Source organism: Salvia hispanica, chromosome 4, assembly GCF_023119035.1.
Source record: "Salvia hispanica cultivar TCC Black 2014 chromosome 4, UniMelb_Shisp_WGS_1.0, whole genome shotgun sequence".
Lineage (NCBI taxonomy): Eukaryota > Viridiplantae > Streptophyta > Magnoliopsida > Lamiales > Lamiaceae > Salvia > Salvia hispanica.
In genome coordinates this window covers 4,619,976-4,638,979 of record NC_062968.1, presented here as the reverse complement: position 1 = coordinate 4,638,979, position 19,004 = coordinate 4,619,976, and the positions used below count along the sequence as shown (strand labels likewise).

Sequence of the window (19,004 nt, the reverse complement as noted above, 5' to 3'; positions counted from 1 at the left end):
CCAAAGGAACAAAATTTAAGGTATTTGTAGAGCTAAAATGAGTTGTACCACTTCAAATGAAATAATATAATTTGGGCTACGAAGCCCATTCAACATGTGAAAAGGCAATTGCAAATTATAGATTTTGGGCTTCAAAGCTCATACAACATGTCCACCACTTTATTTCTAAAAGGTATATTTTCAGCATGATCTAAAGTTTTTGAATTCAAATTGCAATTGTCTGTTATCGAACTATTATTACAAATATACTTAATCTAGAGATCTTATAAATTTGAATATACAAAAAAAAAACTTATCTTTCACGGGAACAAAAATAGAGATACAATTAATTGTGTTAGAAAATATTCAAAAATGACATAAAATTTAAGATAATAAAAAAAGCATCCCTAAGTTAAAGAATAAATAATTATCATAATATTTTTCTTTTAAATAATGTTTTTATTTGCATCGCCTAATTTTAGTTGTGACCTTAATAATAAAGACGCTTTCAAAAGGTTAGTATAGTTTGTTCATAACATGACCATGACCCGTAAAATAAGAATAGTAAGGGGAAAATATCCTACTATAATGTTGTATTCCAATATAAAGTCTTAATCACAAATATATTTGGTGAACAAATAAGGCATGTTTTGGTGTGGCAATTCGATCTCAAAATTAACGTGGCAGTTTGAAAAAGGAATTAATTTGGTGGTGAAATTCAGTTTAATGTAATCAGAAAAATAGTCTGTGGCGACGCTGAAATTGTGGGAGTAGAAAGAAAGGAAGTTCTACATAAGTTACGCCGACACAGCTCTAGGAAATTCAACTGTGTAACACACTGTTTTCACTAATAAAGACAAAATCCGAGGCTTCAATATTTTACTACATAGTTGAATAAGAAATAAAAATGAGGAGTAAAGAATGAAATGCATTAAATGATAGGGGTGAAGCATCAGCTTCAGCAATTGATGACAAATGAGAAGGCCAGTTTTATATGTCAGCCTTTGTTGTCTGAATCAAACTCGGATGCCTTCTATTTCACCTTTCCACATCATTTCTTTCTTATCATTTTCTGCTCTTCTACCTCTTTCGGGCATCCACTCAATTTTTTTAAAAATAAAGCTATACACACCCATATAGCTTGTCACAAAAGGGTAGTTATGAGAAATTTAATCAAAATTAATTAATAGCCTATTCTCAACTTTTTTTTTTACATTATTACTTCTCTCTTATTCTAGAAAGAAATATTGACTCGACTATAATGAGAGTATATTAAAAATAATAAGAGAAATATGGTTTTAATTGAATTACATATTTAATTTCTTTAATTAAACCATTAATATATAGTTAATGAATCGTACTTTATTTGAATCAAAATTATATGAGTAGGTTATATAATGGCATACCAACAAAAAAGGATTTGTCACCTATGTGTCATATATTTGCGAAAAACACAATTTTGAAAAACCCTCAACTTACATCCATTATAATTAATAAAACCCCAAATACGGATTTCATGTTTTATAACTCTATTTTTAACATATCTACAAATACAATGGCTATTTTCCTTGGTCTTCTATTTTTTTCATCATCTTCTCGTATTAAATTTCATGCGCAACCTTTTGCATCTACGTTATATTTGATGTGTCTTTCACTATGATTTCATATTTCATTATAAGAATGACTTCAGCCATTTTTGGCTTGATGTTGTTTGGCCATCTCATATGTACCATAGTAAGGTCATCTGCTTATCATAAAATATTTATTTGTAAATTCATGAGAATTTATTAAATTTAAATGTAACTTGGATTAGTGCATCAAATCTATTGTTCTATTCATTATATTGTTCTAAATTATGATATGATGTGCTTAAAGATACAAATTCTAAAAAACATCACCACATACATTTCAACCATTTTGTCTGTATTTCATTTTTTACAGGCAATGAATACTGTATAAATTTAAAGATCGCACATTGTTGGACTCAAACCCAGACCTTTAGCCTCATGCATTATCACCCTACCGTTAGTCTGTTTGTCATTGACACAACAGCAGCATGCGCTTAATACCTTTATTCTCCTTTGTCCTCTAATTAATTACTCCATATAAACCAGTGCTTAGTTTGTGTATTTGTAAATCCATAATATATTTTGAGTAAATATGATTTCAGATTTGCAACTGTCCTTGAACTTATATTCAGTTTGGAAAGCACGTGCTAGACATTAACTCATTGTCATTCTTCTGAGTTAAAATAATTAATAATGGCTCATGTAAAAAGCAATTTACTGACACAGTATAAATATACAGTACATATCATGGAAATTTACACATATGTACAATCACATTATTGTTCTTGATTTCTATCTCCCACTGGACAATTATTCAAGTAAACTATGCCCTCCAGACCAGACCAACTTTATTGAAAAATCCCATCAATTCTTATCATTCAAATCATAACAATTTTTTTGTTCCTAATTTGAAAAAGATGAGAAAAAATTCATCCTACACTTGACTGACAGTGATTTGAGATGGAGAGGTCATCACATCAATATAAGAAATTACTATATCATATCAACACGCTAAGAATCATGCACCAAAACTGTTTGCTTCTCAATCAGCTACATGTTTTTCATAAATCATTTCATCACCTTCACACACACACACACACTCACATGATGGACCAGAAATAAGACTATTGTAATTGTTTTAATTTATGGAAAGATGTGACAAGATTTGAGTATTAGCCAAAACCCAAACAATTATTGTGTAAAATTATCCTCAATAAAGAAAAAAAAAGATTCATGTAGACATGACCTAATTAAATAGATCTAGAAATATTTGGGAGTTGCCAATATTATATTGAGAGAGAATGAGGTAACAGAAAGGGAGGGGGAGAAAAACATGGGGAAAATGGAGATCTGAGGAAAGCATAAATAGACAGAGCAGATTTGATAATCATGAATATGATGATGGAGTTGAGACAAAGTGGTAAAGGGACAAAGAAAAAGTTAAGAAACAAAACAAAAAACCCATTTTACAAGAGTTAGAAATGAAGAAGGAAGTAATGATGAAGAAATGATCCATTACTAGGACTAGGGGTGCAGGGTACTAATATGCACCTTTCTTCTTTAAAACCACAAGTCAACTTTCATAATCATTGCACCAATCTGCTCTTGCATTGCATGCCTAACAACCTCAAACCAATTATCAAAATCACCAAAAAATTAAATAAACACACACACACACATACACACACAAATTTAAATTAAAATTAAATAAAACAATACCAGTATAAAGGGGTGGATTAGAATTGGAAGGAAGCAAGAAATTGGGGGGAATGAAGCCTGGTCCGACGCCTAACATATGATCCATCATACCGATATATTATTACATCGATACAAATTTATCTTGTTATGGGCCTCGAGCCAAACAACATTCCCCTCAAAAAGTTAGCTTCCCATCTTTGGTTGAAACTCAACTTCCATGGATGAGAATTAGGGTTTTCACTTTGCAGAGGGAGATGTGTGAATGAGAGAGAGAGAGAGAGGATGGTGTTTGAGGAGAAAGAATGGAGTGATAAATAAAGGGATGGAGAAGGAGAGAGAGAGAGAGGTGAGTAAAAAAGGACAAACAAAGTCATAAAAGCTAAGCAGTGGACAGCTTGACCCTTCACCATACACTTACAACTTACACAAACATAATTTACACCAATTTGCACTTCAATCCGTAAATCTTATAGTATTCAAATACTGTAACAAATAGAGCATGGGTTGGGATATGAAATACAGTTCCGAATACCTTTTTTCCTTTCTTTTTTTACTGGCTTCGATAAAAATTTAGGGTGTAATTCTTTTTTTTTTTTTCCTGGAAAAATATTTGGTGTCGTATATGTATTAATTAACTTGATAAATACTCCATATACGTATCAAAAATTTTGTGTTCATATTTGTGTTGAGGGCAATGCAAAAATAAACAAGATTTTATATTCTGTATGCAGATTCTATTAGATGTACTGTCTGTTTCAATTTTTTTAAAATAAATTATTTGAACATGTATTTTATTACATATATAGATAGTGTATTATTTTTTTATTATCTAAATTTCGGTAACTGCTGTGGAGTATGCTTTAGTAGTGCCTCACAACTAACAAGTTTAAAACAAAAATTTTATCTAAAATCAACAATTTATTAATGCAAGCAATTATATAATCAAGCACTTACAAAATATAGCCCTTCAAAAAAGCTAGACCCAGTCTGCTAGTTTAATTTTGTTTTTTACTGAAAAATCTTATACTCCGTATGTAGAAAGTTATTAAATTAAATATTGAATTATAACGGAATGGAAATGCAAATTAACATAACTATATCTTGACTTTATTTTGAAGAATCTTCACCTAATCTATAGAAAAAGTGAATATATAATTAATATAAATGATGATTCTGGAATATTTTCAAAATTTAAACATTTCAAGTGAGAACATTAATATAAGAGTGATACGGGTAGATTCATATATTCATACAAAATAAGGTAGTGATTTACTACTATAGCTAATGATAATGTAGATGTGGGACTCGACCTAATTCTTGTCTAGACATACTAGGCATTTAACAGAAACGAATATTTGAAAATTCTTATACAATTGATTACTAGTATTATTTAGGTAATCTGTTAAAAATAAACTCTTTCTTAAATTTGAAATTAACCATTTAAATAAACTCAATTAATCTATTTTGAGGCATTATTACTCCACACTCAAAAGCGTATATATATTACTGTAGTATTAATGTTCGAGGTCTTGCTCATAAAACGTAAAGCTCATATATCATACAAAACTAATGATGCATCATCCATGACAACATGCAATCGCCCAATCAACCAACTTTTAGAAACTATTGATCATCAAATGTAGTGTTATTGTATGAATGATATACATATATATCCTTACTTTTCTTGTATATTTATGTGACTCATTAAAAATTCACCTTCAGTCAACTAATGTCCATAGAATTAATGTGCATGATTAGTGGTTTCTGTCGTTCCTAATTAATCAACTCTCCTTTAATTAAAAATAAAGAAAAATATCAACTAATCTATTATGCTCGAATTGGATTTGTAAAGTTATAGTATATCATGAAGTTTATATATGTTGAATAACAAATTAACACTTAGGCGGAGTAGTTTATAACGCACATCGTAAATACTACTCCCTTCGTTCCAAAGTAATAGGGGCGTTTTTCCATTTCCGTCTGTTCCATAGTAATAGAGTCATTTCACTTTTTAGTAAAAGTCAACACATTTTTCCACACCTACTTTACTCTCTCTTACTTTTTTCTATCTTCATCTCTCTACCTTTTTCATTTTCCACTTTATTCTCTCTTTACTTAACTCACCTAACACAATATTTCTTAATCTATGTGCCGAAAAGTTTTGCCTCCATTACTATGGAACGGAGGGAGTACTTTATGGTAGTGCAAAAAATGCAAACTCATATAATGTACAAACTCCAAACTTTCAACATAGTGTCAACTAAGGCTGGCAATTTTTGGCGCGACACGATAACACGGCACGAACCTGCACGAAATTAATGGGTATGTGTCAAAGCGTTCGTATTACACGTTAAGAAATAATATTAATATATTATAATATTATTATTTCATTTATTTTAAAATTTTAAAATTAAAATTTAATATTTAATATTAGAAATAATATGTATATATTATAATATTATTATAGTGTCGTGTCGTATCATATATATGTTGTTATCGTGTCGTGTCATATATGTGTTGTTATCGTGTCGTGTTGACCCGAAGTGGTTCGTGTCGTTAATGGGTTCGTGTCGTGTTCGTGTCTGAGGGTAGCGGGTCGTGTTCGTGTTCGTGTTTGGAGTTTTCTTAATGGGCCGTGTTCGTGTTTGTTGTTATCGTGTCATGGCGTTATCGTGTCGATACGATAACGACAGAACACACACGATTAGCCACCCCTAGTGCTAACACAATGTCAACACAGTGTAAAATTTCAATATTTTGGTGTCAATACAAGGTTAACATAATGTCAACACGGTGTCAGCCGTTAACACTATGTTGATATTTTCTGTTGATGTTATTTTGTCATCTATTAACATTTTTTAACAGTTCAGATCATAGTTTAGAGTTTGCATTTGATCACATTCCTACTACTATGTATACTATCTTACTTTCGGTATAAATGTTAGATTAAATTTCTGAGCAAGATATAAAGAGTTTTACCAACCAACCACGAGCATAATACATGAAGGCAACTTATTAGTATGAATTCCTTTTTGCCCCTTTTTCTCAATCTAAACAATTTTATATCAATCAACTTTTAAAAAAGAAAACAAATAATTTAGGGGTGGGTTGAAGCTTTTTGATAAAAGCTTGTTTCATGCAAAACAAAAGGCTACACAGAGGGGTCGACTGCAGTAACTATATGGGGCCATGTATATCTTGTTGAATTATAAAAAGATATATTGTGATGAATTACTTTCTTAATTCACATTACTATAACAATCCGTGATCAACATTAATTATCTTCATTTTTGCAATGTCTTTTTTCCAAAAGAAGGGAACAATTTTCCCAACAAGAATTGATCACTTGAGATTTTGACAAAGATAGTTTGACTTTCTATGCAAAAGTTAAGCTATTAACAAATAACAGTGAGAAGAAAAACCAATCAAAATTTAGTTTAGGTGGTTGTAAATTATTGAAGATTTCTCTTTTCAATCTTAGCCTTTTCTTTCTTTACATTAATTATATACTGTATTACTACTATTACATATTACTCTCTCCGTCCCATTGAAAATGACCCACTTTTCTTTTTGGTTTATCCCAACCAAGATGACTCATTACTCAAAATGGAAACACATTTATCTCTATTTTATTCTCTCTCTCTTACTTTACTCTCTCCTCTTAACACACAAAAATTAACTGCATAAAATCCCGTGCCGCCCAAGGAAGGGGTCATCTTCCTTGGGACGGAGGGAGTACATATTACTATATGATTATTGATTAATACGCTGAGTTATCTTACAACTGATTTTTGTAACGAACATTGTAAACGAAAACATCAATCTTCGACATCATATTATTATACTAAATGTTAATTTGGAATTGAAGATTTCAATGGAAGGAAACAAAATCAATAATTAATGAATAGGAATATTTCACTTCCCTATCATGAAAAGTTTTTGACCTAATGCATCGAAAACAGTAGCTCTTACAAAAACTTTTTGACCTTATAATTAACCTTGAATTTTGGTCCTGATTGTTAATTAAATTGTCCCATTATTTAAAGATGCGTAGTAGTACTAAATATTTTAATATATATTGCTAAAAGCTCTCAATTATTAAGGCTGTACTCTCTGTGTGCTCTATTTGATCAATGCAAAACACACTCATTTCGCCATAAAGTCTACTCTTTTTAGTTGAAATCAACGCTAGTGGTCATAACGTTAATTGTTAAGTTCTGATGGTAATATATTTTTCGTTGAAATTAAATCACAATTTTTATCTAGAATAAGTAGAAAGAGGAGTACTATATAAAGATATATAATTGAATGTTAAATAAAATTTTTAATATTATTATTTATCAATATTTAAGTACTCTCTTTCTTTAACCATCAGTTGCATTGTTATTGCATATTTTTAATGTCTAGTAAAATGACAAACATGGCATTCATTATTCATATATAGATTGAATGAAACACATTAATTTGGTTGTATAGTAATATTAGGCTATATTATTGACTAAAGTGTAAACTCTAGATTCCATAAAAGTATGTGATGGATGGTTAATTGTTGGTATATTCGGAATTTATTCATGAATATTCAAGTCATTAAAACTTTAGTAAACCTCGCCAGCTTTAGTTGCATATTCATCTAATCAGTACAAATATACAATCATAATATCTAGAGTATTTCTTTTATTCATCCTACAATATTTACAATTTGTGAATTCTGGGTTGTCGACAACTGGCTAATCCTTATTTTAATAAATCGTTATTGAGATATAATTAAGTTTGTCCGTATATAAAAAAAAGACTTATCTATGTAACAATACCTAATAAAATGATCTTATCACTATTGTCTGACCTTTGCATATCTCTATCGGCATTAATTAACATGACGCATTTTGCTTTTCCTTAAATTATTAACACGAAAGGTTAATAAACTAATTTAATTCGATCTTGGATTACTTCTATATAATTTGGAAAAGTTGGATGGAGTAGTTGAAAAGTAGAAAAGCTGGAATGTCTTTTTTGTGGAAGCTTTTTCACAACCCAAAGTCGCATGTACACTAAGACTAATTTTTTTCTCGAGTAAAGTAAGATTCTTTGCACACAATAAACCAAATCACAAAACTAAGAAATATGAAATGTCATACACTTCTCACTTGTTGCTGTAAAATATGTGCAAACGAACAACATATAAAGCCTAACAAACCCACCTCAATTTTCGTTTTATTTGTTGCATTATGCAAAACGTTTTGCAATTTGTTGCATTCTAATTGAATCAAGCATGCGCACAATCTCCCTTGAGCTATACTTTAAAATTCGTGAATAGTTTTGTTTATTCATTTGCATTGATAATAACATTGCCTTTTGTTATACACGGAGTATTAATATTTTATAGATGCCTTTCTTATTTGAGTTGTAATGTTTCAAATCTAACGGTTTTATGTATACGTTAAACTTCAAGCTCACTTGTACCCGTTATGAAAAAAGCAATTTTATTATATCGTGTTACTTATTCATTTAATATAAGCTTTTTAAGTATTTATAATGTCAAAAAGCAAACGAGTCGAGTCTTTTTTATTATAGACTGGGTAGTGGAACAAGTCATCACAGTACGTAAGTGACTCGGTCAGTACTTTACAGAAGTACTAAAACATAATTTCACCATCTAGATCGACTTTGGCTACCAATCAGTAAAGTTGCAGTGTCCGCCTAAAAGTTTCCTTGCCATAGGAGACTATTGACTGAAAGATGAGATCTCAATGATTATTACTCCTATTTCTTAATCTTTATGTATTACATTAAACATACAACATTAATTATGTATTGTTTTAATTTAATAAAAGGTGGGGGTTAGGTACGCCTGAATATCTGACATGACTAAAATTTGGTAGTATAAAGTTATAAACACATATTTGTAGCAATATATTACATTAAGAAAATACATTACACGCAAATTTGGTTTGTGACGTAGACAACAAAAATTTGAAAATTTGAGATGACTAAAATTTGGCTTAAAGTTTTAAACACATCTTTGTAGCAATATAAGAATAGATTAAGAAAAGACATTACATGCAAATTTGATTTGTGACGGAGACAACAAAAAATTGGCTGAAGTACTATAGTTTACAACTTACAAGCTATAAACTCTTTAATTTACTAAGGTGGTTTTTGTGAGTAAAATCATAAATATCTTTGATTTGAATGAACAATATTAAAAAGTCTCGTTATTTCGTAAGCCGCAAATGACAATTTTCAACCTAATTTTGGTGAAGGCCCAGCCTTTAAGGCCCAAATATTGTGAGTATTAGGAATATCATTATTGAAGGCTTACAGCTTCAATTTTTAGCCTATAAATCATAATCGAAGGCCCTAATCTCAGTTTACAACTTAGGTCAATATATATCCGCAATACATGACCCAATATTTGCATTAATTCGAAATTGTTAATTCACATTTACGAAATGAGAAATAATAGTATTATACTCTCTCCGTCCCACTAGAAATGAAACGTTTTTCATTTTAGGTTGTCCCATTAAAAATGAAACGTTTCTTAAAATAGAAATAACTTTATCTCTACTTTTCCCTCTCTCTTACTTTACTATCTCTTCTTTAACTCACAAAACAACACTGTATAAAATCTTATGTCGAAAAGCAAACGATTTCATATTTATTGGGACGGATGGAGTATTAATTTTTAAACTCACAAATGTATAACATAACAATTTATTATACTAACAAAAATTCATATAATAAAATAAGTTTTGAAACTATGCACACCAAACAAACATTAGAATACACTTTTCGATCTCAACTAAAAAAATATCAACCACAAATACATGTCGATTAATGTTTAATGAGAGAAAAAGGAGGGTATGATTAACGTGTGCAAATCCAACTTAGAATATCCTAATTATATGTTTCAGTTTATTTGCTTAAATATTAGCTCATTGATAAGGCTAATTTCATGCATTAGTTATAGGATAAATTATGTGACTTCCTGGGTCCAACAAAGTTTTATAAGTCAGGTGTGTAGAGAAACTGCGAGCCCCAGGAAGAAAGAGAGGATTGCCTGAAGGAAGAAGCTGGCGGGAAAAGTGAGCAGAAAAAAGGAAGAGTTTACTAGACGAATGAGCATCCACAAGGAGGACAAAATGGAAAACACTAGGAAGAGTCTAAAAGCTCCGCCCCTTATAAATAAGAGCACGCATCCAACATGAAGAGAGTTCTCCTTTTGCATCATCAGCTCTTAGCTCGGCTTTTCTCATTCTCTACACACGCTTTAGGGGAATCATTTTAGGGGTTTACGTTTCAAATCCATCGCTGTGTAACACCGTCTCCACGGGAGGCGAAGATACAATCCTTTTATTTGCTTTCTGTTTACGTTTTGGATTTCTCGAGTCTTCGCTGTTCGAAGCTCGGTCGTATTCTGTTACATTCTCGTTGGATATTGCACTATTTAACTATGGAATTTGCTACTTTGGTTTCGGTTATGTTATTGTTGCATTTTCTATTTGCTTTTGGTGGATGTTGTTGATTGATCTGAGGTGGAGTTTAAATTGCATGGAGATTTGTAGTTGATCGGTTGAATCTGGTTGAATCTGTGAAGATCGGAGATGGAAATTGTGTTGGTTTGTTGTGGATGGCTTGGATCCGGAGTGGATGAAGCATCCAGCGTTTAGATCTGTTCATGTTTGCATGTTTGTGATATTTAAATTCTGTTTACTTGTTTACCTCGTCTAGTGATCGTAGATCTGCTTTGGTTTCGGGAGTTAATTGCGTTAATCGGTTTAATTTCGTTTGCTCTGTTTCGATCCTTGCTTTGCTCTGATTTTCTTCTGAAATTTCGTGATAAAAGTTAGAGAATATGATGTCGCTGTTAGTTAGTCCTTTAGTAGGTTAATTTGCAGCTTTTCCGTCGTACTATGCTGTTTAGGGAAATGGTCCCCACATGTTGTTCGTTCCTGTGTCTAGGTTAGTTTAGGAAGCCGTTTAACCGGTCTAGCAGTAATTTCAAGCGCGTTTGGTCATTACTATGCATGTTCTGTTATCTCTGCCTAGATCTAGCTGTTAAGATAGAGCATTTCATTTCCTCGAGTCTAAGAATTAAATCTTAACCCCGAGAAAATTGCGTAGCAGCAGCCAAAAATAGTTTCCAGATCTTTTAGCATGTTTACTTACGCATCTGTCTCTGTGGATTCGATCTCTGCTTCCCTATACTAATCTTTTTAGCATAGCGGATTGAGGGTTTTGAAAAGAGAAGGAAGTGATTGTGTGCCCAACGACAGGTAACCCGAGGATTCTCCGAGTTCCTAGGATCTCAGTGTCTAGTGGATTCTCTGGATCTGGGAAATTCCAATTTACACAGCAATACACACACTAAGCTCCCCCTTCGCTCTTCACTCATTATCAACATATCAAGACACGTATTTTGTTAGCTTTAATTTTTTACGTGTGAAAACATAACTATATTATAAATACAAATAAACAAATAGATAGATCGAGAAACTGACAGCTCTAACCTAAAGTTTTTTCAAAACCAACTTAAGATTTTTTCTTTTTTCCATATGAACGGATGAACTTATCTTAGATGCTTTTATTTGTGCGTACTGTTAATTCGATGATGTGAAAATCGATTTAGATAATAGTTTTAGTATTAACTTATATACTCGAATTTAAATGTAAAACACAACTTGAAAATTTTAATTGTACCCATTATGCATTAATTTCATTTAAATTGTGCACCACTTTTAATTAGTTACAGTAATAGTTATGGTCTTGTCTTGTGCCTGAGTTAAAATGAGACTATAAATAGCAGAAAGAGGAAGTATTTCTTAATCTACTTGCCGAAAAGAAATATCTCGCTCATTAATTAATATGGAACGAGTACTATTGTATCCTTGTACCCCCAATTAAAGTCCTAATACATAACTCCCAAGTGTTGCCAAAAATGTGAACATTTAACTTTTTCTTGTATAGCCTCATAATTCCAAACTAGCTTATGCAATTGGGCCTTTGGGAATACCAAACTGTGAGATCATGAGTCTGTAAGGTATAGTATTCACATACAACCGTTATTTGATCTCTCAAAAAAAATTGACTTGCAATTTTGAAAAAAATTATGACAAACCAATCCTTGTATAATATTGTATAACAATTCAATGGCGAGGGCAAAATTTTTTTTCTCATATCGCAAAAAAAAATTTCTCATATCGCAAATTTTTTTTTCTCATATCGAAAAATTGTTAGTACTTCTTGTATTCATCTGGAGTGAGCAAAAAAACCGAAAATCGAATCAAACCGAAATCTTAAAATTCGATTTGGTTTTTTCGGTTTTTCAGTTCGGTTCGGGCGAAAAAATCGAAAAACCAAATAACCGAATTATATTTTAAATATAATACTCCCTCCGGCCCATAATAGATGTCACACTTTCCTTTTTAGTTTGTCCCACAAAAGATGTAACATTTGCTTTTTAGAAAAAAATTCTCTATCACATTAATATAAATATATTATTTTCTCTTTTCACTTAACACACAAACAACACCTCCTAAAATCCCGTGTCAGTCCCCAATTGTGACATCTAATAAGGGACGGAGGGAGTATTATATTATATATTATAGTATTATATAATACTTCATCCATCCCATAAAAATATTTGCACTTTCCATTTTCTTTTCGTCCCACAAAAATATGTTTTTTGTGCATTCCATTTTTGGAAAGTTATATCAATTTAATAATGTATGTCTCACTATCTACTCACACTACTTTAACTACCATTTTCCTCCTATCTCTTACTTTGCCATACCATTTTCCCTCTCTCTCTTACTTTACCAATTTTGTTTTATTTCTCGTGCCATACCCATTGCCATATTTATATGGGAGGGAGGGAGTATATATATTCTTTTAATATGTTTTATATAATATGTAGTGTTCGGTTTTCAAGATAAAATAATAACAAGATACAATCTAGGAATGAGTTGTGATATTATTTTAGTCATAGGGGGTTAGCTATGATTAATTATCTTATGATTATTTATCTAGCATTGAGTTGTGAGGTTGAATATAATGAACCAAACACACTATAAATTTAATCCCGGATACAATCTTGCAAACCGAACATTCCCTATATTCTATTAATTTTATATTTTACATTTTATAGATATATATTCTATTATAAAATATATTATAGTACTCCATATTTACATTTTATACTCCCTCCGTCCCACTTTAGGAGTCCCGGTTGGAATATTCCATAAATGGTATGAGGCCCCACATCCGCTAACCTTTTTCCACTCATATTTTATTATAAAACTACTCCCCCCGTCCCGCTTAAGATGACACGTTTTCCTTTTTAGTTTGTCCCAATTAAGATGACACATTTCTTTTTTTGGTAACTTTCTCTCTCCAATTAATACACTCAACCACTTTTTCTCACTCCTATTAAAATATTCATCTTTCTTTATCTCTCTACTTTAATACTTCCACCCACCTTCTCTCTCTCCAATTAAACACTTTAACTAATAACTCCTAAAATCCCGTGCCGGCTAAGCAATGTGTCATCTTAGCCGGGACGGAGGGAGTAATATAAAGAAGTAGGACCTACATTCCACTATCTTTTTTCACCAACTTTCCTTTACATTTCTTAAAACTCGTGCCGAACTCAACCGGGACTCCTAAAGTGGGACGGAGGGAGTATAAGTTTTTTTTTTTTTTTCCTATTTTTTGGTTTTTTTCATATTATTTCGGTTTTTTCGATTTAGTTCGGTTTTCGGTTTTCAGGTTCGGTTCGGTTTGGATTTTGAACTAAATTCGATTTTTCAGTTTTGGTTCAGTTTGGGCAAAAAATCGAACCAAAATAGCATATAAAAATAATAGATCTAGTTTCATAATCATATTGCAACTTGAGCATATAAAACACAATGGAATAAAATCTTACTTGTTGTGTTGTTTTCTTCGATTGATTGAATCCTGCTTGTTGAATCCACTACTATCGGATCCACGTGCAATCTAATCTGATGCATGAACTATCCCGGTACAATTGCTCTATAAAAGAAAGCTAGGAAATCTCTCTACAAAGCTTTACGCATTTTCTATCTTGTGTCTCTTCTGTTCTCTCCATGTTACTACGCTACGCTTATATCCATTCTCCACAATGAAAAATTAATAACTACTACTCCTATTAAGTAGATGAAGAGTCAAGCAATTGTAAATTTACTTGGGCTCTATGATTGTTGAGCTCATGAATTAATATAATTATAGCCCAACTATAATTATTTAATCCATATTAATCTAATTATAACTAATTTGCCTAATAAATCTCAAAATCCAATATTCCATAAAATTCTATTTAGATTACAAGGAATTAAAAGTGGTGTTGTCATTTATGTTAAGACTGATTTGAAACCTCAAGATACAAACTTGATCAATGCTACAGAACTAAGCTTAGTCTGGTCGATTTATCAATTGATCGAATTCAATATTCTAAAACTCAAAGAGTCAAAAAGATGATGAATTATTGTGTCTCGTTTGTCAAAAAGAAATTGACTAATCGTACGACTATATAATTATTTCTTTCCCAAAAGCAACACAATCGCTTTATCTTGCTTCTCAAACACTAATGTCAAGGAGATGATCACCAAGTAACCACTAACCCATAACATTAGAAATGGGAGATGGAATGAACTGGACCAAAAATACAAGTGTTAAAGAGGGACTAGACCAAATGTTGTGATCATAGGTGTATTAATGAGAATTCGATGAAATCGAAGTCTTACATGTGATGTGACAAAATTTAAATAACGGAGGGAGTACTTATTACTCCCTCCGTCCCGCTTTAGCAGATTCTCTATATTATTCTCTCTATTAATTTACCATTTCTCCCCTTTAACTATTTTTTATCATTTTTACAAAAAGATGGCAGAAAAGTCAATGAAACTGCTAAAGCGGAACGGAGGGAGTAATTTTTTCCACTTATGGAATTCGAAACCTTGTTCTGTAGAGTATTATCTAGAAGGTTTGGATTTTGGGTAAACCAATTAATATATTGGAAAGAATTATACGAAACGTGAAACAAGATGAATTAGTAACATCGGAATTTTTGTCAATGTGAATTATATATAATTCAATACTCGGAACCTACATTCATTAAACAATGTTCCGAAATTTAGTTGGTACTTTCTATGTCTCTTGTATCTCTAATTTCTGTCTCACATATGATTACCAATTCCTTCGGTTTAAATTCCAAAATGTTCCCGAATTGAGTGTATATGGTAATTTACTTTTAAATTTCCAATAGACTTAGATCTAAATTTCCACGTGTTTTGGTTTGATGTACTCACAATTCAGATCTACCTTGGGTCATTCTTCGTTTAAAATTGCAAATCTCATTTACTTAGTAGTTCGATGTCCAAGTAGAAAGTTTTTTCACTCACATCTTTCATTAAAGTTTTAAATCAAATAGTTTTTCTAGAAACACCAAGAGTCACGGTATGGTGGCTAAATCAAATACTGAAATTATAGGTTATTTGGGAAGTTACAAAGTTTCTAATTGAATCAACTTTACCTACCGCATACTAACTAATACTAGTATTTTGAGAAGTGGGAACGAGATTATACTAGAAAGTCCAAACAAAAATCACATACTTCATCCTACTTCATCCGTCCCAAGGTAGTTGATGCATTTCTTTTGGACACGAGATTTAAGAAATTGATATGATAAAAGTTAAAGTAGAGAGTGTAAAGTAAGAGATATGAAGAGAGAGTAAAGTACGAGACTTTTTGCCAAAAAGAAAATGACTCAACTAGAGGGAGTACATTGTTTAGTTTATCAAAACCACCTTGCAGTTGAAGGAGAGGAAAAATATCACATATTGACAACTCAAAGTAACAAAAAGTTAATGATATATGATCGAGGTTAAACATAACGATTAAGAAATAATCAATAGGAATGATTATTTTACTGTGATCTTTTTAGTGTTATACTGCTATATACCACACCAGTGTAATTCATCATCCCAAGGTTAGGAAACTTTTGGCTTGAAAACGCAACCATTTGCGATAGATACTTCCCATTCTATATAGGTAGTGAAATACTTATTTTTGCAACACTAAGTAAGAGAACTTTTAGTGGTGATGTGATCATCATACAACGCAGAATGTTTGAACTTTTTTGTTCAACTTAAATAAAATTACTAAATAATATATCTAAAATATAATTTCTCATACAATTATGAAATAAAATTACATACATACAAACAATATACTTATCGTATCTACCCTAACAAGTTGATTTTGCAAGACCTAACGACGAGATTATGGCGTCTATGGTTAGTGTGCCAGTGCTGCAGGAGTTGATTCTGCAAGCCGATTATCACAGTTCCAACCAAGGAGGTCAAGCATGGACGATGTGGGCCTCGTCACCTTATATTAACGACTTAGTTCGTCTTAGGATTTCTCTCTCTTTCTAGTTGTGATTAATTAACCTTTCATGCTTGTTTTTTTTTCTATGCTACTAGTGTTTGACCCCAACAATAGTCGTAATATTAAATCATTAAGTCAGTCCGCGTCCTCCTCAAATATGACAGAGATATCGATCGGTCTCATGCATTGCTTTGGAAAATTCACTAAATCCTCTTTGCTCTTGAGTTTCCTTTGACCTTGCATCTTAGCTTTTTTGTAGTAGTTGTTTTGATGTTGTTTTAGGTTTACTGTGTTCCCACAATTTTGATTTCTTATATCGTTGTTCTCTTGTTTTACGCTATTGAATAGAGTTTTCTCCTTACTTTGTTGTCTAGACTTTTATCATACATCATAAACTCTTACTCGCCGTTTTGTTCAAGAGTGTTTCATTTTATCAAAAAAAAATCTTATTCCTCCAAACTACAAAATACTAGAAGAAGATTTTGAAAATGCAATACTTTAATATATAAACTTATACTATTATATATATTCTTTCAGAAGAAATATTATTTAGAAATATGAAGTCATATTCCATTGATTATTCAAAGTCTCTATCTGTCTTGAAAATTATTGCTAGTTTGTCGTTAGGGTCAAGTCGACCTTGGAAGAAGACTTCCATAATTATCGTACATATGGCTTACTCATCACCCACGTACTACAATTGCTTCTCCTAATATTGTTATCTATCGGACTCCAAGTGTGTGAACATCTAGACTTTCTTATATATACCCAGTCCCCACACGCTCTAAAATATTAGTACTAGTATTCTCTTCTATACTTATCGTCCCCAACACTTAGCCTTAGACTCTTACATTACGTATGAATTGGAGAGGTTATAAATTTGGGTTCGACTATATTTCCGTATTCGAACTTCCTTTTTCTTATAAAAAAAATTCATTTGATATTTCATGAGTATTTTTAAAGTATGGTTCAATAATTGTCTTAATACTTGGCCACAATTCAATAATATTTTAAGAGTGGAATGAGGATTGCATAAGGGTGTCTCCAACGGCGGACGTCCCGGTAGGATGTCGCCGACGTACGACCGGACGTCCGCCGTAGTGGGTGGGAAGGACGCCCACGCCCGTCCCGAGTGCCCGTCGGATGGCCTCGCCCCTCGCATCGACGTCCGACCGGACGTCCGCCACTGTGGCGAAGGTCGGATGTCCGCAATTTTTATTTTAAAAAAAAAAAAAAAAAAAAAAAAAAAAAAAAAAAAAAAAAAAAAAAAACTCTATAAAATTTTTTCTACTACTATATTTTAAATTTTTTTTTTCGAATGATGTATGTTTTCTTTAATGAAATATTCGTATTTCCCATTCGTATTCGTGTCGAATTTTAATTCCATAAATTTTAATTTTAATTGTGAATTAATTTAATTGTGGGAAGGGCTAGTGGAAGTCCTAGTGCAGTGGGAAGGGCTAGTGATGTGGCAGTGGAATGGGAAGGGCGAGTGCTGACGTGGCAAAGCAGTTTTTGTGGGAAGGGCTAGTGGAGGTCCTAGTGGGAGGGGCGCCACCGGAGACACCTAAATCTTGTAATAAAGATTAAATACTATTTGGCATACATATCTTCAATCCTGAACAGTAAATAATAAATATAGCATTTAAAAAAATTGCATGGTCACATATTTGGGGCTCGAGTAAATTAAATTAATTGAATTCTCTAATTGTGTGGATTATATCTTGGATATCCCAATAATCAGGAGGAAGCAATTGCCAAATGGCAAGTGAAGCTTGGAATATGAAAAGGAAAAGGGGGCACGTAAGTAGCCACATTTTTAAAAACCTGGGAGCCACAGTGGCACAATCCAATTGGATTATTAAAGACAGCAAAGGGCTAATTTTGTCTTATCGCTAATGACGCAATACGACGTGTCAACCGCAGAGTGTGAAAACTACTTTTCTTTATTTTCCTCGACTCCTATTTTTTTTCCATCTCTACCAAAGATGACCCTTATCTTCAAACTAAATCCCCATCGCTTTCACCCCACAAATTCCCCCACTCTCATTTCACATATCCTACTCTATCTCCTAATGTTTATGCTGCAAATCCTATTTTCATCATCGCCCTTTCAATTATCAACTCAACTTTACTCCCAAATTTCGGCTTTAACATTTATTATTTCAGCCACAACTCTATTCTAATTTTTTTAAGTGTAAATCCTCTAGTTCAAGTAATTTTCTTTGTAAGAGGAAAAATAATTGAATGGGGTGTGACAATATGAATAAGTATAGCAAAAAAATAAGTTTAAAATAGAGAAAGCCGACACCTGGTATCCTAAAAGAATAAGTGCTAGTGACTCCAGGCCCACTA

General features: G+C 32.0%; 1 long non-coding RNA gene across 1 annotated transcript; it reads right to left on the bottom strand.

The window, feature by feature from the left end:
- Positions 1-2,248: 2,248 nt before the first annotated feature.
- Positions 2,249-3,546, bottom strand: LOC125219475. The gene is made up of 2 exons (XR_007176133.1): positions 3,267-3,546; positions 2,249-3,165 (listed from the first exon to the last, which is right to left on the bottom strand). It is a non-coding gene; the product is annotated as an uncharacterized LOC125219475 (long non-coding RNA).
- Between the last annotated feature and the right edge of the window lie 15,458 nt (positions 3,547-19,004).